The sequence below is a fragment of the Callithrix jacchus genome, chromosome 8 (genome assembly GCF_049354715.1).
Source record: "Callithrix jacchus isolate 240 chromosome 8, calJac240_pri, whole genome shotgun sequence".
Taxonomy (NCBI): domain Eukaryota; kingdom Metazoa; phylum Chordata; class Mammalia; order Primates; family Cebidae; genus Callithrix; species Callithrix jacchus.
The window spans coordinates 65,619,343-65,642,799 of NC_133509.1; the positions used below are offsets into that span (position 1 = coordinate 65,619,343).

At 43.6% G+C, this 23,457-nt stretch overlaps 1 protein-coding gene across 1 annotated transcript in view; it reads left to right on the forward strand.

Annotated features, from left to right (window-relative positions):
* Positions 1-23,457, forward strand: part of LOC128928797 (uncharacterized) — a 63,864-nt gene that overhangs the window by 28,537 nt on the left and 11,870 nt on the right. Inside the window, exon 4 of the mRNA XM_078333174.1 lies at positions 3,423-3,529. The gene's annotated coding sequence lies outside the window, so the exon portion shown is untranslated. The remainder of the gene's footprint in view (positions 1-3,422; positions 3,530-23,457) is intronic.

The window sequence follows — 23,457 nt, forward strand, 5'->3', positions numbered from 1 at the left end:
AGAAAACCAGAGCTGGACAGTGATCAAAGCAGTACAAGTAGATTTTATTCAGAAACTACTGCACTAGGTGAAAAGAAAAAAAACCCTCAGTTTCTTTGTGCTCAATTCCAAATACAGCAAGGACAAGTGGGGTTTTATAACTAAGAAGAGGGAGGGAATCAGGGACTGGAAGTTTAGGAATCTGAAACATCAGGGTAAAGGGGAATTCTGGCTAAATTGAATTGACACAATTCTTGGGATCAAATCAGGGTGATCAAACATCACCTGGGGGCTGGTGGAAGCTGAAGAATTTAATCATACATCAAGGGTGGGGAATTCTTGCTAAACTGACTTAGCAGGATTTTTGCTGAAATTGGGTGATGTAAAGGAGGACCAGAAGTCCAGAGGTGCAGGCCTAGTTGAGAGGAGGGTTCACAGAAGCTTGAGTAAAGTTTGGTCAAAGAGAGAATGTCAGTCTGTTGTTTGAAAAATGAAGCTTTCCTACATGGGAAGGAAGGCTGATAATGAGCATTTACTTCATAGCAGTGTTTGTCCTTCTTCCCCCGCCCCTTCCCCATACAACAGGAAATTAGTTTCAGAATACTCTGAACTCAGAAGCACCCCCAGGGTAACTTAGAAATGTGTCCCAGTGGCCAGGCATGGTGGCTCATGCCTGTAATCCCAGCACTTTGGGACGCCCAGGTGGGCAAATCACCTGAGGTTGGGAGTGTGAGATCAACATGGCAAAACTCCGTCTCTACCAAAAAAATAGAAAAATTATCCGGACATGGTGTCACATGCCTGTAGTCCCAGCTACTTGGGAGGCTGAGGCAGGAGAATCGCTGTAATGCGGGAGACGGAGGTTGCAGTGAGCTGAGATTGCACCACTGCATTCCAGCCTGGGTGACAGAGCAAGACTGTCTCAAAAAAAAAAAAAAAAAAGAATATGCTGGCTGGGCATGGCGGCTCACGCCTGTAATCTCAGCACTTTGGGAGGCCAAGGCAGGAGAATTGCGTGAGTTCAGGAGTTTGAGACCAGCCTAGGCAACATAATGAGACCCTGTCTCTTTTATTAAATAAATAAATAAACAAATGCTGAACTCAAAGGTAGAAATACCACCAGATCAGTTTTGTTTCGTTTTGTTTTGTTTGAGTTGGAGTCTTATTCTGTCACCAATGCTGGAGTGCAATGGTGAGATCTTGGCTCAGTGCAACCTCTGCCTCCCGGATTCAAGCAATTCTCCTACCTCAGCCTCCTGAGTAGCTGGGATTACAGGCACCTGCCACCGCACTTGGCTAATTTTTGTATTTTTAGTAAAAATGGGGTTTCACCATATTGGCCAGGCTGGTCTCAAACTCCTGACCTCGTGATCTGCCCACCTCGGCCTCCCAAAGTGCTGGGATTACAGACATGAGCCACTGCGCCCAGCCCAGATCATTATTAAATAGTTAGTGTCTCATAAAAAATTATTACATGTCTGTTTATCACCATTTCTAATTTGCCTATGTAGATTTCTAGCCCTTGCTTCAAGTACTGACTGCTACTTAAAATCTGTGTGCTCTTTGGCAAATCAATGAATTTCTCTGTGCCCATTTCCTTATCTTTAAAGAGGGAGTAATTAGATTGGCATAGTTTATCTCACAGAATAGTTTTAAGTGTAAGATGAGAAGATATAGATAGAAATTCTCTGTAAATTGTAAAATGCAATATGAATGTGTTGTCATTAAAAATGTAGACAAAAAATATTAAACTATTGTTTATAATCATACTTATTAAAATGCAAATGAAGTCTTAAACTATCTCTACCTCTTTGAGCTTCATGGTTAAAATCAGATAATAACCTTCTGGGACTAATGACCACCTCAACTGATTTGGAAAATAATGTAATCAACTTCAGGAAATCCTCTTTTAAATAAAGTATTCTGCATCACACAGCTATGGTTGAAGCAAACCTTGAGAAATTGCCCTTTTTTATACATCAGAATGGCAGGAAATCATCAATTCCAGATGATTCCATTAATACTAATGTTAGTTGCAGAGAATCCCTAGGGGGACTGCAGCAACCTCAGTCCTTGCCTATTTGGAAGGAAGAATTCGACCGAGGGGTATAAGACAGAAGAAAAAAACTGAGGCAAGTTTTAGATCAGAAGTGGAAGTTTATGAAAAAGTGTTGGATAGAAAGGAAAGGAAGTAACATATTCTTGGAAGAGGCCCAAGCAGATGACTTGAGAGATTAAGTACCTTGTTTGACCTCTGACTTGGGGTCTTATACATTGGCATACTTCTGGTTGCTTCTGGTCTCTTCTCCCTGATTCTTCCCATGGGGTGGGCTGTTCACATATGCAGTGGTCTGCTGGCACTTGGGAGGGGCCACATGCACATTGTGTTTACTGAAGTTGTGCACATGCTCATTTGAGGTGTTTTTCCTTTACCAGTTGAGTGTTTAAACTCTGCCATTTTGCCTCGTAGTTTGCATACTTGAGCCCACTCACCTAGCTCCTGAGATCTTACCAAGAAGCTGCTAATCGCCAGTTTTAAGTTTTTTCTGTCTGTTGGGAGACTGCCTTTCCTTGGTGCTGGCTGCAACCAACTATTATTTTAGAGAGACAGTTTAACAACCACCTGACCATCACCTGATGGTCACCTGACATTCCTGGTAGGGATTGAGGGAGCCTCTTCCCTGCCCTGCTCATATCTGACTACCTACCTACTGTAACACTAATGCATAAATCTATACAAGTGTTGGGGCTGAGAAACCAATAACCCCAAAACATGGCTTTTTTTTTTAAACAAAATTCACTCTCGTTGCCCAGGCTGGAGTGCAATGGTGTGATCTTGGCTCACCGCAATCTCTGCCTCAGGTTCAAGCGATTCTCCTGACAGCCTCTCGAGTAGCTGGGATTACAGGCATGTGCCACAACACCTGGCTAAAACATGGCATTTTGACATGCTGAACTGAAGAAGAAGCTTCAAGGTCTCTCTAACCTCCTTGCCCCTCCCCACTCTCTCCCAAGGAAGTTGAAGTTTCTTTATCTGCCTAAGATCCCAGATGCGCCAGAGAGAACAGTTGTTTTTACTTCCTCTCACTGTAAGATCAAGAATGAAACCACACCTGAACAGACCATTTCACTGTCAAAGAGAACTATTTCCAAGTAAATCTCTATTCCCAGATCCATTGATTCTCCCTAGTAATCCCCTCAATACAATCTATTCCCCATCTCATAACCTGTTTGGCCAGGATCCAAGCCTTCATTCTTTCTGTAACTTTAAGATGGTATATAAGCTCCTCATAGAGGGGGTCTTCATTCTGAAGGCTTCCATGTATATGTATTGATTAAATTTGCATAAAATTTGCATACATTTTCTCTTATTAATCAGACTGCCTCATGTCAGTGATTTTTCAGTGAACCTTTAGGGGCCAACAGCTTTATCCTCCACACAGGCAAAATCCAAAAAGGATTCATGACCCACCAGAAATCTCAGAGGCTTCTTGTCAAGATCTCAAGAGTTCCTCCATCTCTACACGGCATTCAAATTTTAAGAAGCTAGGTGAGTGTTGCCTTTCTTATCCTACAAATTAAAAAACTAAGATACAGATTTGCATTTCTAGCAAATAGTCAAGGTAGCACAGGACTCATTTTGATAACATCTAGGACTTGTTCAGGGCCTCCTCACATAAATGGTTGGGCAGTAGAAGTTTGTGTTCTGCTGGTTCTTCAAACTTCTTATCATATATCCAACTACTTCTTTCTCCAGACTTTTCTCAAACCAATACTCTTTTTTTATTTTTTGAAACGGAGTCTTGCTCTGTCACCAGGCTAGAGTGCAGTGGCAAGATCTTGGCTCACTGCAACCTCTGACTCCCTGGTTCAACCAGGGAATCAATTCTCCTGCTTCAGCCTCCCAAGTAGCTGAGATTACAGGCATGCATCTCCATGCCCAGCTAATTTTTGTATTTTTTAGTAGAGAAGGGGTTTCACCATGTTGGCCAAGGTGGTCTCAATTTCTTGACCTCATGATCTGCCCACCTTGGCCTCCCAAAGTGCTGGGATTATAGGCATGAACCACCATGCCTGGCCTCAAACCAAGACTCTACACCTGAAACTCAGCTCCTTCTTTTCCACTTTCCACCTGTAATTATTAGTGAAGTTCAATCCATTCTACCTACCCAGTGTGTCTCCCATTCATTTGTTTTCTCATTTCCTAGTTCAGATCCTTTCAAATAGGCTTGAACAGTTGCAAACTTCAAACTGGTCTTTCTGTCTCCAGGCTTGATTTAGCTTTCTACTTGCCAGCTGAAGAATGACAAAGTTCATATATTTGGAAAGCAGAGCTTTATTTCTCATAAAGTGTTTCAGCCTGCAGAGTAGCCATTTTGATAAGCTGGGAAGTGTAGCCTCTGGTCAGAAGCCAGAAACAGGCACTTCAAGGGAAAGGAATAGGGAAGAGAAATTTATACTGAGCAGGGTGACCAAATATACATATTCAATAAGCTGTAGGAAGAGTCATGAATATTTATGAAAGGAGAAGCATGTGCATATGCAACTGAGTCTCATGTAAAAAAAGGGCAGCATCAGTATAACTTGAGGGTGGAATTTTGCATCCCTCTGACATCATAAGGTGAAGTAGAGGACAGGAAAAACCGTCTCTATGTATCCTGTGTACAGTAGCCAGAACCACTGCATGGTCTAGTCTCCTTTCAGAAAGGAATGCTGATCTGATGTTGTGTGTTGTGTCAAAGCCACAAAACCTAGGGACAGCATTTGGGTGGTTGATTGGGATCAGGAGTGGAGTCTTTTGAAAGGGCTAATTTATGTTTAGCCCTTAGGAGAGAAAGCCTAATAGTAGTTAGCAAAGTGGTGGTGGTGGGGGAGCAGTTATAACCAGGCATGTCCTACTGTTACAGGCTAGGGGTCTCAATCCAGATCCCAAGAGAGGGTTCTTGGATCTTGCCCAAGAAAGAATACAGGCTGGGTGCGGTGGCTGAGCACTTTGGGAGGTAAAGGCAGGCAGATCACCTATGCTCAGGAGTTCGAGACCAGCCAGGCCAAGATGGTGAAACCCTGTCTTTACTAAAAATACAAAAATTAGCCAGGTGCGGTGGTGCGCACCTGTAATCCCAGCTACTCAGGAGGCTGAGACAGGAGAATTGTTTGAACCTGGGAGACAGAGGTTGCAGTGAGCCAAGATCATGCCACTGTACTCTAGCCTGGAAAACAGAGTAAGACACTGGCTCAAAAACAAAAAAAAAATTTCAGAATGAGTCTGCATTGCAAAGTGAAAGCAAGTTTACTAAGAAAGTAAAGGAATAAAAAAATGTCTACTCCATAGACACAGCAGCCTCAAGGGCTGCTGATTGCCCATTATTATGATTATTTCTTGATATGCTAAACAAGGAGTAGATCATTTATTCTTCCCCTTTTTAGATCATATAGGGTAACTTCCTGAGGTTGCCATGGCATTTGTAAACTGTCATGGAGCTGGTGGGAATGTAGCAGTGAGGACAACCAGAGGTCACTCTCATTACCATTTTGGTTTTGGTGGGTTTGGGCCAGCTCCTTTACTGCAACTTGTTTTTATCAGCAAGGTCTTTATGATGTGTAGTTTGTGCTGACTTAGAAAGCCATAACCATCTGGGAATGCAGCCCAGTAGGTTTCAGCTGCATTTTACCCAGTCCCTGCTCAAGATGGAGTTGCTCTGGTTCACACACCTCTGACACTACCTCCCATCTGTTTTGTCTGGAACTCAGTTTCAAGGTTTCTCTGAGGTTCCCTTGGCCAAGAGGAAGTCTGTTTAGTCAGTTGGGGGTTGGAATTTTATTTTATTTTTCAACTTTTTGAAAGGTTTTTTTTTGAGACAGAGTCTCCATTTATGGAAGACTTCAACCCCTGAAATTAGGAATCTCTTGCCTATTCCATTTTTATGGAAGGCCTAACCCCACAAGCTGGGAATCTCTGGCCTATTTCGTTTTTAGAGAAGATGCAACCCCCCAAGCTGGGAATCTCGCCTATTCCGTTTTTATGGAAGACTCAACCTCCCAAACTGGGAATCTCTGGCGTATTTCGTTTTTACAGAAGACGCAACACCCCAAGCTGGGAATCTCACCTATTCCGTTTTTATGGAAGACTCAACATCCCAAACTGGGAATCTCTCACCTATTCTGTTTTTTACAGAAGGCTCAACCCCTCAAGCTAGGAATTTCTTGCCCTCCCTGCCCTGGGAGGTTGATCTGTTTCCTCCCTTCCCCCTTCTGAAGGTCCCTTACACTTTTCTCATTTGTGCTGTCCTCCTTGGCCACTCCCCAGCAGTAACACTTGTCACCATTCACACAAACCCCACCACATTCACACACACACTCCACCCTCCAGAAATTGACCACCAAGGAAATACTTTGTCACCTCTTTGCAGCATTTCCTACCTTGGCTTATGTACGAGGTTGCCTGGCCGAGGCCCCTGGTTGCCGTGGTTTGGAATCTCTTTCCCTTGCATTGCTGTGTTGCTGAGAATCCAGGTTTATTCCTCACACCAGATAAGTCCTGACCCTCTCCCCCAGGGCCACCTCAATAGGTGTTGGGGCGCCATCTATTGGGGTGGCCCTGGGGGGAGAGGACAAAGGACTGCCCCAGAGGGGAAATGGAATCCTGGACGAGCCCCTAATTATGTTGAAAACGGGTTTATAATGTTGGGAAAAATCCATACCGAGACAACGGATCACTCAGCAAGGCTAGTTGACTTCCTGCAGGAAGGGTGCAACTCACTGACAGTCTTGCCATGAGAGCACACCTGAACAAAGAAAAAAGGGACATTTATAACTTTCATAACCTGACGCCATTGCCCTATTGCTGTGTCCCATTTCCATTGGCTGGAATGGGCCTCACATTCTATGCTTGACCCAATTGGCTAAAATCTTGGAAATTTCCTGAATAGATAAGCAGGAAAGAAGACAAGGAAAAAGGGGAAGCTAGTCAGGAGAAGGTCAGGAGGGTTTCCAAATAAGGAATGGCATGCACCAGGGTTTGGAGCTTGCCCAGTTCTGTTCAGACATGCTGGAGCCAGTCAAGGTACCTGATTTAAGATGTGGCTGATTTAGAGAATATGTGTACATGGTTATATGTTTATGCTAATAGCGGATAATGGCCATAGAGCAAGACACTGTAACTCCTTGTTACAAGAGATTGTAACATAATAGTCTAAGATATAAACTTTGAAGAACTTTTCCATCTCTCACACCTAGGCTGGAGTACAGTGGCATGATCTCAGCTCCCTGCAACCACCACCTCCCAGGTTCAAGTGATTCTCCTGCCTCAGTCTACCAAGTAGCTGGGATCACAGGCATGCACCACCTCACCTGGCTAACTTTTTTTTGTATTCTTAGTAGAGACAGGGTTTTGCCATGTTGGCCAGGCTGGTCTCGAACTCCTGGCCTCAGGTGATCAGCCCACCTCAGCCTCCCAAAGTGTTGGGATTACAGGTGTGAGCCACTGTGCCTGGCCCTCAACTTTATTTTAGATTTAGGGAGTACATGTGCAGGCTTGTTACCTGGGCATATTGCATGATGCTGAGATTTGGGGTACAATTGGTCCAACCAACCAAGTCTGATCATAGCATCCAACAGTTAGTTTTTTAACCCTTGCCCTCCTTCTATCTTCCCCGTCTAGAAGTTCCCAGTTCTATTGTTGCCATTTTTATGCCCCTGATTACCCAATGTTTAGTTCCCACTTATAAGTGAGAACATGCAGTATTTGGTTTTCTGTTCCTGCATTAATCCACTTAGGACAAAAAAATTTGTTTTTTTTTTTGAGACAAGCCTCACTCTGTCACCCAGGGTGGAGTGCAGTGATATGATCTCAGCTCACTGCAACTTCCACCTCCCCGGTTGAAGTGATTCTCCTTCCTCAATCTCCTGAGTAGCTGGGATCACAGGCACGTGCCACCATGCCTAATTATTTTTTGTATTTTTAGTAGAGACAGGGTTTCACCATGTTGGCCAGGCTGTCTCAAAATCCTGACCTGGTGATTCACCCCCCTCAGCCTCCTGAAGAGCTGAGATTACAGGTGTGAGCCACTGGACCCAGCGTTTTTTTGTTTTCCTTTTTGAGATGGAGTTTCACTCTTGTTTCCTAGGCTGGAGCACAATGGCACAATCCTGGCTCACTGCAAACTCTTCCCCCTGGGATCAAGAGATTCTTCTGTCTCAGCCTCCCAAGTAGCTGGGATTACAGGTTTCCACCACCCAACCCAGCTAATTCTTGTATTTTTAGTAGACATGGAGTTTCACTTTTGGTCAGGCTGGTCTCGAACTCCTGAACTCAGGTGATCCAGCCACCTTGGCCTCCCAAAGTTCTGGGATTACAGGCGTGAGCTACCATGTCCAGCCAGGATAAAATGTTATTTTTATTTCTCAGTGGGAAACATGAAAGGTTGTTCATTCAACCCTTTCCTTGTCCTATTATTGTAGTAAAGGAGAAACTTTTCCTTTAGCCTCTTAAATTCAGTATCTGAGGCCTGTGAATTAAACTGACAGAAGACAGATTAGCAAGAGAAAAGAAAATTTTTTTTTTTTTAAGATGGGGTTTCATCATGTTGGTCAGGCTGGTCTTGAACTCCTGACCTCAGGTGATCCGCCCGCCTTGGCTTCCAAAGTGCTTGGATTACAGGCATGAGCCACCACACCCAGCTGAGAAAAGAAATATTTTATTGGCTGGTTGGAATGCAGTGGTATTTACAACTAATTGATAACCAGTTAAAGATATTTTTTGTTCCTTCTCCACTCCCACTGTTTCACTTGACTAGCCTTTAAAAGAAAACAAACCAGAGTTTTGTTTTATTTACATGCACACACATGGGTGTGTTCAATGGTGAGTAACTCAAAAGAGAGTTAGAATTTGGGGCTTATACACCTAAGTTAATAGGGGAAAGGTAACAGGGAGAAAAGGTTCCTATAGGAAGAAAAAATAAGTCTTCTTGGGCGCAGTGCCTCATGCCTGCAATCCTAACACTTTTGGAGACCGAGGTGGGAGGATCACTTTAGCCCAGGAGTTAGAGACCAGCCTGGGCAACATGGTGAGACCCCACCTCTACAAAAAATTTAAAAATGAGCTGGGTATGGTGGTGTGTGCCTATAGCCCCAGCTGCTTGGGAAGCTGGGGTGGAGGATCATTTGAGCCTGGGAGGAAGTTGAGGCTGCAGTGAGCTACAATTGCTGGATTGCATTACTGCACTCCAGCCTGGGAAATAGAACAAGACATTGTCTCTAAAAATAGATAGATAGATAGATAGATAGATAGATAGATAGATAGATAGATAGATAGATAATTTCAGTGGTGTTCCTTGAAAAAAAGCAGCTAGTTTAACTCACAATTCAATAGCTCAAGTGCTTTGTACTGCATTTCCCATTTCACCACACAGTATACTTAAAACATGTACACAGGGCTCAAGATTTATTACAATAGGCAGGGTACAGTGGCTCACACCTGTAATCTCAGCACTTTGGGAGGCTGACGCAGGCAGATCACCTGAGGTCAGGAGTTCAAGACCAGACTGGCAAACATAGTGAAACCCTGTCTCTACTAAAAATACAAAAATTAGCCAAGCATGGTGGCAGGTGCCTGTAATCTCAGCTACTTGGAAGGCTGAGGCAGTGTGAACCCAGGAGGCAGAGGTTGCAGTGAGTGGAGATCACGACACTACACCCCAGCCTGGGCAAGAGAGTGAGACTCTGTCTCAAAAATAAACAAATAAACAAATAAAATAAAAATAAAGATTTATTAAAACATACTTTTGGCTGGGCACAGTGGCTCACACCTATAATCCCAGCACTTTGGGAGGCTGAGGCGGATGGATCACCTGAGTTCAGGAGTTCAAGACCATCCTGGCCAACATGGTGAAACCCTCTCTCAACAAAAATACAAAAATTAGCTGGGCATAATGGCAGGTGCTTGTAATCCCAGCTGCTTGGGAGGCTGAGGCAAGATAATCACTTGAACCCTGAAATCGGAGGTTGCAGTGAGCTGAGATCGTTCCACTGCACTCCAGCCTGAGCGGCAGGGTAAGACTCCATCCCAAAAATAAATAAATAAATAAAATAAAAAACATACTTTTTACGGCTTCATCAATGGCTTTTTTTTTTTTTTTTTTTTTTTTTGAGACAGGTTCTTACTCTGTCATCCAGTCTGGAGTATAGTGGTACAATCATGGCTCACTGCAGCCTTGACCACTAGGGCTCAAGTGATCCTCACCCTCAGCCTCCTGAGTAGCTGGGATTACAGGTATGTGCCACCATGCCCGGCTAATTTTAAAACTTTTTAGTAGAGACGAGGTCTTGCTATGTTGCCCAGGCTGTCTAGAACTCCTAAGCTCAAGTGAGCCTCCCACTTCCACCTCCCAAAGTATTATAGGCTTGAGCCACTGTGCCTGGATCCATTCATTAACTTAATAAATATTTATATAGCATCTTCTCTGTACCTTGACAATCCTATCATATTTCTCTTCCTTTCCCTAATACCAGTGATTTTGTTCTGAGGCTTGAGGATAGAGTTAAGTACTGAAAAACAAACACAAACTGCCACAAAGGTATAATAGTGCTTCAGTCCTCGTAGTGTCCCCAGACTGGCAATTACTCAGGAGCTTATGAGCAAGTCTCCCACACTCTGGGGTGAGTCATTTCTGGGACTGCTGAGCCATATGCCACCATGACAGTGCTTCTCCAGCTGAGGAGGTGATCTGACTGGGAGCCTGATCTGGATTGGTTGAAATGGCAGCAGGCCCAGGGTGTGGCAGTGGCTTTGGGTAAGGGTGAGGCTCATGCCTTGTCTTGATAGTGGCTGCTGCAGGAAATGGCAAAAGAATAGTTACTTAAGAGAAGGGAGAGATGCAGGATAATTTGTAACAACAGGAAGAGGAAGGAAAAGAAGAAAAGCCTATAGGAGGAAGAAGTGAAGAATGAGAAGACAGGGCTGTGACAGCAACAGGAGATAGCCAGAAAGAGGCCTGCTTTACTTTAAACATGCAGCTATTGAAAGAGCAGCTCTTAGTAAATAAGAACTAAAATATATTGAGCATTTTCCATGTGCCAGATATTGTTCTAATTGCTTTCTATATGATCTAATTTAATCTACTTAGCATCCCCATTATATAGGTACTGTTATTATTGGTACCCCCATTTGGCAGCTAGGGAAACTCAGAGAGAGAGAGGTTAAGTCATTGGCTGGCATAGAGATGGTGCTGGGAATCTACCCCAGGCAAGCTGGCTCCAGAATCTGTGCTCTTCACAACTCAACAGTATTTTTTGTTGTCATATGCAGTGTTTTTGAGGCTGCCCCTTTGAACATAGAGGTATATTTGTTCTTTCAAAAAGAATGAGGATGGAAACAGGAGCAATATGGCAACATGAGGAAACCCCATCTCTACAAAAATACAAAAATTAGCTGGGCGTAGTGATGCACGCCTATAGTCCCAGCTACTTGGGGGGCTGAGGCAGGAGGATCCCTTGAGTCCAGAAGGTTGAGGCTACTATGAGTTATGATCATACCACCACACTCCAGCTTGAGCAACAAAGTGAGATCTTGTCTCAAAAAAAGAAAGAAATAGGAGTAGAGGTAGGCAAAGACAAGGAAAGGCAAAAGATCAAAGAAGAAAGAATTACAAAACCAGAGACAAGAAAGACAAGAAAAAAAAGTTGCTGAATAGAATGCATAATATGATCCTCTTATTAAGGAATACACACACACACACACACACACACACACACACACACTCCTGCACATACACACACATTCTTTAGAGGGAAAAAAGATTTGTTTTTTCAGACTCACTGGTTTCCTGAACTGTCCTATATTTGTCTGTTGTTACATTTATTTTTTGGAATAGTAAATATACTATTCCAAGGGTGGTGAGAAAGTTGTTCTTTGGGAAAGAAAAAAACGTTCTAAATTTCATAGTCAAAATCCAACAGATTTGGGGGGATGTTGTGTCTAAAGCCAGTGGGGATGTCAGAGAGAGAGAGACCCTTTGGGGGGGCACTCCCTCCTTCTGACTCTTCAGTGTGTGTGTAAGACTTAGCCCCTTACATATGCTTAAAAGAACAGGATATCCTGACTTAAATAATAGAGGCACTACTGTGAGACATCCAGATGAGGGTCCCAGTAACTCTTCCTGTTACCCAAAAGAACACCTTTGTTCAAAAACAAGATCCAGGTTGGGATTCTCTGGTATCCTCAAAAGATAGATTCAAAAAAGCCAGTCTGATGGGTGGACAGTAGCCTGGTGCCAGCTTTGAGGCTGGAGCAGAGGGACTTGGTTCATCATCACGGCTCAGTGGCTCCATGGACAAGTGTATGATTTTGTTACATCCTATGGGGTGGCTTTGCCCAGTAACCTCCAGGATCAAAGGTGGGGGCAGAGCTAGCTGTCTAGGCTGAGCTTTCCTCCTTCACCCAAACTTCTCTGAGTTATGAGTTTGTGCTCCTTGGCTTTCTGGATGCCAGTCCCTACTCTCTGCAAATGTGAGCCTGGCTCTGAGCTTGTGTTCATTTTGCAGCTGGAGGACAGAGCATGAGCCCCTTCCCCGATGGTGGCACTTAAATCAGTAGGGTTCCCGGGCCCCAATGAGTACACTTACATAATGCAAACAACTGTTATTATACAAGCAACCAATGATGAAAGCATAATTCTAGAACAGAAGAAATTGATGCCTTAGAAATTGAGAAGATATATTTAAAGGATTCAACAAAGTGGAAAAACTTACCCAGTGGTCTCCAGTCCTTCTGATTCAGTCTCTCAGTGGTTAGCTAAAAGCAAATGAGGTAATCAATGCTAGAGTCACCTTGGGACCTAACTGCCCTCTTTCCTCTAAGAAACAGAGAGCCAGAAAGATCTTCTCACTTGATCACCCCATGACCTCAAAAACATCTAAACAAAATAGTAAGGTATTGGGTATATACATGGTGGTTTATACAGCACCACAGATACATTCTCATTTCCAGACACGGGGATTATACTGATTTATTCAAATACAGACGCTAGTAGAAGGGCTTAATGCACTAATGCTTCTTGTTGGCAGTTCAGTAGCCTAAAAGACTAATGGGGATTCAAAAGCTGCCATCATAAAAGGCAGAGTTTTTGTTTTTGTTTTTGAGACAGAGTTTTGCTCTTGTTGCCTAGGCTAGAGTGCAGTGGTGCCATCTCACTGCAACCTCCGCCTCCCAGGTACAAGCCATTCTCCTGTGTCAGCCTCCCAAGTAGCCCGGATTACAGATATGTGCCACCATGCCCAGCTAATTTTTTTGTGTATAGTAGAGATGGGGTTTCACCATGTTAGTCAGGTGGCAAACTCCTGACCTCAGCTACCCGCCTCAGCCTCCCAAAGTACTGGGATTACAGGCATGCACCACCATGCCCAGCCTCAGAGTTTTATTAAATACATCCAGCTCTAGGATTCTTGATTTTCAATATTAGGAAGCCTGATTATGTTACCAGACTGAACTGATGGATAATGTAGATTCTTTTTTTTAAAATTTTTTTTTTAAAACGGGTGTTTTGTTTTTTTTGAGATGGAGTTTCGCTCTTGTTACCCATGCTGGAGTGCAATGGTGCGATCTTGGTTCACCGCAACCTCCGCCTCCTGGGCTCAGGCAATTCTCCTGCCTCAGCATCCTGAGTAGCTGGGATTATAGGCACACGCCACCATGCCCAACTAATTTTTTGTATTTTTAGTAGAGACGGGGTTTCACCATGTTGACTAGGATGGTCTCGATCTCTTGACCTTGTGATGCACCCACCTCGGCCTCCCAAAGTGCTGGGATTACAGGCTTGAGCCACCACGCCCCACCTAAAGATGGAGTTTTACCATGTTGGTCAGGCTGGTCTTGAACTCCCAACCTCAGGTGATCCGCCTGCCTTGGCCTCCAAAGTGCTTGGATTACAAGCGTGAGCTATCACGCCCAGCCGGATAATGTAGATTCTTAAGTACATACAATGTTTTTTGTTAGTATTTTATTTTATTTTTCTGAGATAGGGTCTCATTCTATCACCCAAGCTGGAGCGCAGTGACATAATCACAACTCACTGCAGCCTTGACCTGTTGAGCTCAAGTGATCCTCCCTCCTCAGCCTTCCAAGTAGCTGGGACCACAGACACATGTCACCACACCCAGCAAATTATTTTTATTTATAGTAGAGACAAGGTCTTACTGTGTCATCCAGGATAGTCTCCAACTCCTGGGCTCAAGTGATCTGCCTGCTTCTCAAAGTGCCAGGATTACAGGTATGAGCCATCTTGCCTAGCCTAATTGGTATATTAAATGATGAAATTTATGCTTATTTAAAGAAATTCAATAATAAGGTGATTTCTTGGTTCCAGTTCTTAACCACCATTAATAATTTCTTATATATTCTTCTTGAAAATTCTTTTTTTTTTAAGACAGAGTCTCACTCCATCACCAGGCGCCAGGCTGGAGTGCAGTGGCGCGACCTCGGCTCACTGCAACCTCCGCCTACTGGGTTCAAGCAATGCTCCTGCCTCAGCCTCCCGAATAGGTGGGACTACAGGCATGCACCACCATGCCTGGCTAATTTTTGTATTTTTAGTAGAGATGGGGTTTCACCATGTTGGCCAGGATGGTCTCGATCTCTTGATCTCATGATCTGCCTGCCTCGGCCTCCGAATGTACTGAAAATTCGTATGTTTATAAAAGCATATGCTTCAACAAACGTACAAATAAATAGATTAGACACAGTGGCTCATGCCTGTAATCCCAGCACTTTAGGAGGCCAAGGTGGGCAGATCACAAGGTCAGGAGTTGGAGACAAGCCTGGCCAACATGGTGAAACCCCGTCTCTACTAAAAATACAAAAATTAGCCAGGTGTGGCGGTGCACGCCTGTAGTCCCAGTTACTCGGAAGGCTGAAGCAAAATAATCACTTGAACTTGGGAGGCAGAGTCTGCAGTGAGCCAAGATTGCAACACTGCACTGCAGCCTAGGTGACAGAGCAAGACTCTGTCTCAAAAAAAAAACAACAAAAAACATACAGATAAATATATATGTTTAATCTGTTTTTTAAAAATCATAAATAGTATAATATCCATTCTATTCTGCAACTTTTAAAAATACAATTAAGGCCAGGCGTTGTGGCTCATGCCTGTAATCCTATCACTTTGAGAGGGCGAGGTGGGTGGATCACTTGACATCAGGAGTTCGAGACCAGCCTGGACAACAGGGTGAAACCCTGTCTCTACTACAAATACAAAAAAATTAGCTAGGTGTGGTGGCACACCTCTATAATCCCAGCTACTCAGGATGCTGAGGCAGGAGAATCACTTGAACCCAGGCTACTCTCAAATTTGTGAGCTCAAGCAATCTGTCTGCCCCAGCTTCCCAAAATGCTGGGATTACAGGTATGAGCCACTGTGCCCGGCCCTGCATTACTGATTTAACCAGAGCCACAACAATGTATATTTAGCTTGCTTTGGGGTTTTTTAAAATTAGGTATTACTTACTTGGCTTCCAATATGTTGTAGCAGTTTACACTCTCACCAGTGGCATATGTGAGTGCCAGTTTCTGAACACCTTTACTGTCACTGAGGATTATCAAAATTTTTCTAAATAAATTTGAAATTCATCTAAGTTAATCCTTTGAGGTAGAAATGTATGTAAAGTGGACAGTACATCAAGTGAGCACATTTACCTCAGCAAACAGACTGTAGATTCCCAGGTCAGTCTAAGAGTAAAGGTAGGGGCCACGTTGGATGCAGTGCTTCATGTGTGTAATCACAGCACTTTGGGAGGCTGAGGCAGGTGGATCATTTGAGGGCAGGAGTCCTAGAGCAGCCTGGGCAACATAGCAAGACCTGCCTCTACAAAAAAAAAAAAAAAAAATTTAAATTAGCTGGGCCTCGTGATGCATGCCTATAGTCCCAGCTACTTGGGAGGCTGAATCAGGAGGATCTCCTTGCAAGGCTGTAGTGAGCCATGATTGTGGCACTGTGCTCCAACCTGGAGACAGAGTGAGACCCTGTTTCCAAAAAAGAAAAAAAGAGTAAAGATACTAGGGAGTCATTTATTTGTCATTCTCTGCTTTACTTTTCTAAGATTTAGGGCTTGGAAAGCATTTTCTTACACAATGTTGCAAGTCGCGATTGGGTTTTAAGTGGGTTCACAAGCTGGACTACAGTGCTGCACTATAGACTGTGTTAGGCCTTCCAGCATATTAATACTTATACTTAACATCCCCAAAATATAAGGCTGTACAGATAGTTTGAGACTAATCATTGTGTTTAAGTATATCTTCTGGGAAAAGACACTGACACATCCAACTTGGAAGGCCAGAAACATGTTTCCCTTCTATTGCAATGCAATGGGGTGCACCCACCATCTCTGCTCTCCAACCTTCCTCACACTGGAGACCAGTCTTCTCCAGAGTCTTGGATCTTGGCAGGAGTTCACTCCACTTTATGCATTCCCCTTGAATAAGAGACAAGCTGAGAAGCAGAGACTGCTCAATCGGAGAAGGGGAAAGAGCAGCAGGAGTGAGGGGTTTAAAAATTCCCTTTGGCTGTGGAGGGAAGGCAGATATTAATTTGCACCCCCTACTTTGTTCCACTCTAAATCTAATGAAAACCTAAGGCACCATTTTGTAGAGAGAGAAAAACAAAATTAAGCTCGATTCAAAGCTATACTGACAAGGCAACTGGGATCTATCCAGGCTAGAAAATGGCATTTGCACAGAGTGTATTGGACCCACACATTCTAGAATGTGGCATGTGGAATTTTTGTTACCACCAAACACCTTAGAGTGCCAGGCTTTGTTACCAAAGAAAATGGAAGGGATTGAGCCGCACTTGGCCTCTTAAATGGGAACACATTCTTTGGTGTGTTTACAAATTTCAAAGGGAAAATTAGGCATTTTGTGCTTTTTGTTTCAGTGATTTTGCTTATTTGCTCTGAAAGTCCTGCTGTCAAATCTTGTTTTCTCTGGCTTGCTAAAAAATCTCCACTGCCTTTGGAAGTTGTAGCAATTGATCAATACAAAGGCGAGGCTTAGCAACTAACCAGAAATCACACACACAAAAAAATGACAAAGGCCTCAGTAATTGTTTCCCTTTGCATGTTTTTTACCACTTTACCAATCTTCAAAGACCTTTTTTTTTGTCACAGGGTGAGGAAACAGGATCTCACTTTGTTGCCCAGGCTGGAGTGCAGTGGTACAATCTCAGCTCACTGTAGCTGCCACCTCGTGGGCTCAAGTGATCCTCCCACCTCATCCTTCTGAGTAGCTGGGACTACAGGCATATGCCACCATGCTCAGCTAATGTTTTAATTTTTCATAGCGACAAGTTCTTACTCTATTGTCCAAGCTGGTCTTGATTTCCTGAGCTCAAGTGATCCTCCCGCCTTGTCCTCCCAAAGTTCTGGGATTGCAAATGTGAGCCACTATGCCCAGTTTCAAAGAATTTATGTCTTTTTTTTTTTTTAATATGAGGTTTCACCATATTGGTCAAGCTGGTCTTGAACTGCTGACCTTAGGTGATCCACCCACCTCAGCTTCCCAAAGTGCTGGGATTATAGGCATGAGCCACCACGCCTGGCAGAATTTATGTCAATCTGTGTTGCCATAAAAGAATATCTGAGGATAGATGCTTTTTAAAAAAAATATATATATCAGGATGAATGACTTAAGGAAACAAAAACTCTTGCTTGCAGAGAACTAGAAAACTAGAATGAGGTAACAAACAGAACCCCTGAGGACCAGGATCTGGTTTAATACACATGACTTTACCATTAAAGACACAGCTGGAGACCAAGAGGTTGAGACCAACTGGAGCAACTTAGTGAGACCCTGTATCTACAAAAACACAAAAAATTAGCCAGGTATGGGGTCTTGTGCCTGTAGTACCAGCTACTCAGGAAGCTGAGGCAGGAGGATCATTTGAGCCCAGGAATTCAAGCTGCAGTGAGCTATGATCATGCCACTACACTCCAGCCTAGGCGACAGAGCAAGGCCCTGTTTCAAAAACAAAACAAAACTAATTAACAACAAAAAAGGGGAGGTTGGAGGGGAGATGAGGGGAAGAGTAAAATAAAACACAAAACACAAGACAGTCACTGACAAAAGCGAGCCTTTCTTATCAACTCACCACATCTACAGTCTCCATCGCATCTTACAGGAAAAAAACAGTGGGGAGGAGTTTGTGTAGGGTCAGAGCTGACGGTCTTCAGCACACAGTGGGTGCCCAGCGGATGGGTCTTGAGTGGGCAGCACTGCTGTCTGGCTCGCACAGGGCAAGCCCAACCAAGGGTTTGGTGATTCTGATTGACAGCTTTGATTGGACCTCTTTGGTGTCATCTGACCTTTTGTCAGAAACTGTCTCAGGTAGGAAGTGAAAATCTCTCCCCACCTGTCCCCCCACCCCACAAATGAGAACTTAACAAAGGCCAAGGGACAGGGCAGGTGGCTCAGTCTTGCCCATTATGAGAATCTTGGCTGCCTGCCTGGGTCCACAAAGCAAGCAACACGTATTTTTAAGTTTCTTCATAGTCCATTAGGTAACATATAATACCCTTCAACTGAAGGAATTTCAAGTCATATGCCTAGAGCCTTCTTATTTAGGGTGTCTCTCCCATGCTGACCATGTATCACCAAAAATATCTTCTGTAGATATTCATGTGACTAGATCTTGGTTACATGTAAACAGGAATTTTCATTTGAGTCATAGTCTCCATATAATTAATTTATGAGCTTTTGGCTAATTTTGCTTTGTTAATATTCTCAGTTGTACTAAAGTTGAGCTCGCAGTAAAAGGTTTGGAGTAAATTTGGTTGGGGGAATTGTCAGTATTTGACACATAATTTTTAAACCAGTTTTACTTGATTTTTACTGTATTTTTAATTGGTCAGTGGTGGGGAAGAGCCCTTGAATAACTGCTGTCTTCTTAATTTGCTGAATTGGAGAATTTCCTTGATTTGTTCCTTAGTTCCTTCAATATCTTGTGTTCATCCAGCTCTTTTGACTCTCTGTGAATACTCTACCTCCTCTCAACAATGATCTGGGCTGTGTTTTAAATCCAGCTGCTTAAGAAAGAATGGCTGAGAAGAAGTTAATTGGGGCAAATTTATTCTAGGAGGTGAGATTGAAATAAGAGCTGACTTAGGCATAAAGCCAAAATGAAACCAGTCACACAAAAAATGTGAAAGGTGATTATAAAGCTTGCCTCTAAATTAGGTAGAAATCTGTGGCAAGCTGCATCTCTTGCAGTCAGTTCTGGGTCAGCTGGCAGCCACTGTAGCTCCCTTGCAGATCTGCTCAAGACCTTGTTTCAGGCTGTCTCCCACTTGATCCAAGTCATCCGAGGATCCTTTTCTTGAAAGTCATAAAAAATTAAGACAACAGATTCATTGTCAATATCAGCCCTGGCAGTCACTCATTCTGTCTTCCTTGTTTTTTAAGGCCTTTATTAGACTGATTTCATGTGATTTCATGCTCAAATAAATCTGTATCTAAGGATGCTAAAAGTCTTACTGCCAAGCCAGTTCTCAATCAGTCTAAACTGGGAAAGGAACCTTCATTGGGATGATGGCCAAGAAACTAGTCAGTTGTAGATGTAGCTTAAAAGGTCATTGGCTCACTTGCAAGAATTCTGGCAGCTTCAACATTTGCTACACATTCCTCTCATTAGTCAATTGTTTTTGTATTTCTTTTCCACTGAGAAACCCAAGAATGTCTCTTGTCTGAATATACCATTCTCAGCTGATTTCTCTTCCTGTGAGATGTTAGGAATGATGTCCTGCAGCATCCTAACATCTCACAGGTCAGGAGGCAGGATGCCTTTCAAGTTATTTGGATACAGCCACTCCACTCCCTCCCTGTGATTCAGTCCACACTCTCCAATGACACACACAGCATGCCTTAAGAAGAACCTGAAGCTGAGACCCAAAAGAATCAGAGCCAAGCCCGGGCGCGGTGGCTCACGCCTGTAATCCCAGCACTTTGGGAGGCGGAGGCGGGTGGATCACGAGGTCAACAGATCAAGACCATCCTGGTCAACATGGTGAAACCCTGTCTCTACTAAAAATACAAAAAAAAAAAAAAATTAGCTGGGCATGGTGGTGCATGCCTGTAATCCCAGCTACTCAGGAGGTTGAGGCAGGAGAATTGCCTGAACCCAGGAGGCAGAGGTTGCAGTGAGCCAAGATCGCACCATTGCACTCCAGCCTGGGTAACTAGAGCGAAACTCCGTCTCAAAAAAAAAAAAAAAAGAATCAGAGCCAAAAAGGATCTCAGATAGCCTGTCCAATGGAGGGTCTAACCATGTGGCCTACCTAGTACTGAGAAGTTTCCTGGGGCACAGAACTTTCACTACTAAAACTGTGGATCCTGTGCCAGCTGAAGCAGGTGGTTGCAATGTGCCCAATTGCTCTTCAGAGAAGAGACTGAGGCCAAGGAGGCTAACTTGCCTAAACTAACAAAATCTGTTAGTGGCAGATCTAGGATTAGAAACCAGATTTAATGGTACTAGAGTTAAGTGCTCTTTGAAAGCCGGAACTTTCTTGTATTCCCACAGTGGACTGCACACAATAGGTGTTGAAATTTCTGTTGTGGTTGTTTTTTGAGTTCAAAGCATATGCTTTTCACAGATATGATTGTTCCTAATTAGCAATGGATCTCATTCAAGGTCATCATGAATTAATGGTGAAATCAGTTCTCTACTTCTAGATTCTGAACAGAACAGTGAGAATGAAGGGGAAGGAAGCTTTGTGAGTAATAATACAAGTGGTTAAGCAAACAGGACTGTACAAAGATGAAGAGATCCTTATGACTGAGCAACACAGTAGCAGGGAACACAAAAAAATATGGTATAGGTGTAAACACCGAAGAGTAGGAAGTCTTTTCCTGTCCTTAGAGTATGGTAGAAAGAAAAGCATTATAGTTCTGACAAAAGAAGGTAACCATGGAGATACACACAAACACACACACACACACACACACACACACACACACACACGCCCCATGTGGTAATGACCATGTGATGAAAAATAATATCACCTGATATTTGTGGTTGTATGTTTTTCAGGGTCTTCAAAAGAACCTAGCTCCTGGCAGTATTCTTTGCCCTTCCAGATCTGAGATCTGCCCTGTTTTTCTTGCCAGTTTTCTCTCCTGGTTCCTGAGCTTTTTTATAAAGTTGCACAAATTACCAGGGATCCTTAATCTGTTATGCATAGATTTTTAGGATCACTTAACTCAACAGTGCTGTATCCTCTTCAATGCCACAGTCTTCTCACCTACAAGAGACACCAATGTTATATATACAAGGGAACAGACAAAGCATTATGGATGTGACTTGCTCAGGATTAAGACTGGAGAAATGACTATTGGAAACAGGGGCTCAGGAACAACCTTATTTATCATGGAAGTCTTCAGCAACTCATTTTGTGAGGTAGTGCTTTGGCACTTGATTTCTTTCATCTGGTATGGAGCCCAAGGAAGTGGTACTTGGAGAGGGAGCAGCATGAACAAAACAAAAGTGACTAAGCTGTTTGACACCCATTAAAATGGGTGTTACTCCCCCGATGGAAATCAGCTATCTACTTTTCTATTCTACCACGCCTTTTCCTGCTGGTGATCTGAAATAGGAATACCTGTTCCTCTGACTAATCCCTAAAAACACAGATGAACAGAGACTGAGATGACCTACTTTGCAAATATCTGTAACAGTGTTTATCGGTGAACTTTGTGGTCAGACAGCCTCACAGTTCTACTTTAGACTGAAGGCCAGATTGGGAGCTGACTTTAGAACAGGCTTGTGGCCACCCACCAGAAGCAAAGGAGTTGGGAAACAAGTGCTAGTTAGAAATGTAAATTACTGGCTGGGTCTGATGGTGTGTGCCTGTAGTCCCAGCTACTCAGGAAGCTAGGCAGGAAGATTGCTTAAGCCCAGGAGTTCCAGGCGCTAATGCACAATCACAGATCACACCTATGAATAGCCACTGCACTCCAGCCTGTGAGACATAGTGAGACTCCATCTCTAGAAAGAAAATGCAAATGATTGGACCTTACCTTAGTGTTGTGGTTCAGAATTTCTTTCCTTTTTTTTTTTTTTTGAGATGGAGTTTTGCTCTTGTTACCCAGGCTGGAGTGCAATGGCACGATCTCGGCTCACCGCAACCTCCGCCTCCTGGGTTCAGGCAATTCTCCTGCCTCAGCCTCCTGAGTAGCTGGGATTACAGGCACGCACCACCATGCCCAGCTAATTTTTTTTTTTTTTGTATTTTTAGTAGAGATGGGGTTTCACCATGTTGACCAGGATGGTCTGGATCTCTTGACCTCGTGATCCACCCGCCTCGGCCTCCCAAGGTGCTGGGATTACAGGCGTAAGCTACGGCACTCGGCCTCTTTTTTTTTAAATTGGTTTTCTTTATTCAAATTTTCTAAGTTCTTTTTTTTTTGAGATGGAGTCTTGCTCTGTCACCCAGGCTGGAATGCAATGGCGCTATCTTGGCTCACTGCAACCTCCGCCTCCCGGATTCAGGTGATTCTCCTGCCTAAATCTCCTGAGTAGCTGGGATTACAGGCATGTGCCACCATGCCCGGGTAGTTTTTTATATTTTTAGTAGAGACAGCGTTTCACCATGTTGGTCAGGCTGGTCTCGAACTCCTGACCTCATGGTCCACCCACCTCAGCCTCCCAAAGTGCTCAGATTACAGGCTTGAGCCACCGCACCCAACCCAAATTTTCTAAATTCTTATCTAATCTCTTTTTTCTGTTCCAGAATCCTGTCTAGGATACCATGCTACATTTAGTCATCATACCTTCTTGGGCTTCTCTTGGTTGTGACAGTTTTTTTAGACTTTCCTTATTTATTTATTTTAAAGATGGGGTTTCACCATGATGGCCAGGCTTGTCTTGAACTCCTTGACCTCAGGTGATCCACCCACCTCCGCCTCCCAAAGTGCTAGGATTACAGGCGTGAGCCACCATGCCCGGCCTAGACTTTCCTTATTTTTGTAATAAGTCTTTTGTTGTTTTTTGAAACAGGGTTTCCTTCTGCTGCCCAGGCTGAAGTGCAGTGGTGTAATCATGGCTCGCTGTAACCTCAAACTCCTAGGCTCAAGCAATCCTTTCACCTCAGCCTCTGGATTGTTCCATTATGCCAGGAGAATCCTCTTTTTTTTTTTTTTTTTGAGATGGAGTCTTGCTCTCTCTCCCAGGCTGGAGTGCAGTGGCAAGATCTCAGCTCATTGCAAGTGCTGGGGTTACAGGCATGAGCCATCAGGACCAGCCCAGCAGGATCTTTTGATTGTAGATGTGAGATCTTGTTATGTTGCCCAGGCTAGTCTCAAACTCATGGCCTCAAGCAACCCTCCTGCTTTGGCCTCCCAAAGTGTTGGAATTACAGGCGTGAGCCACCATGCCTGGTCCTAGACTTTCCTTGTCTTTTTTATGACCTTAACAGTTTTAAAAAGTACTGGTCAGGTATTTT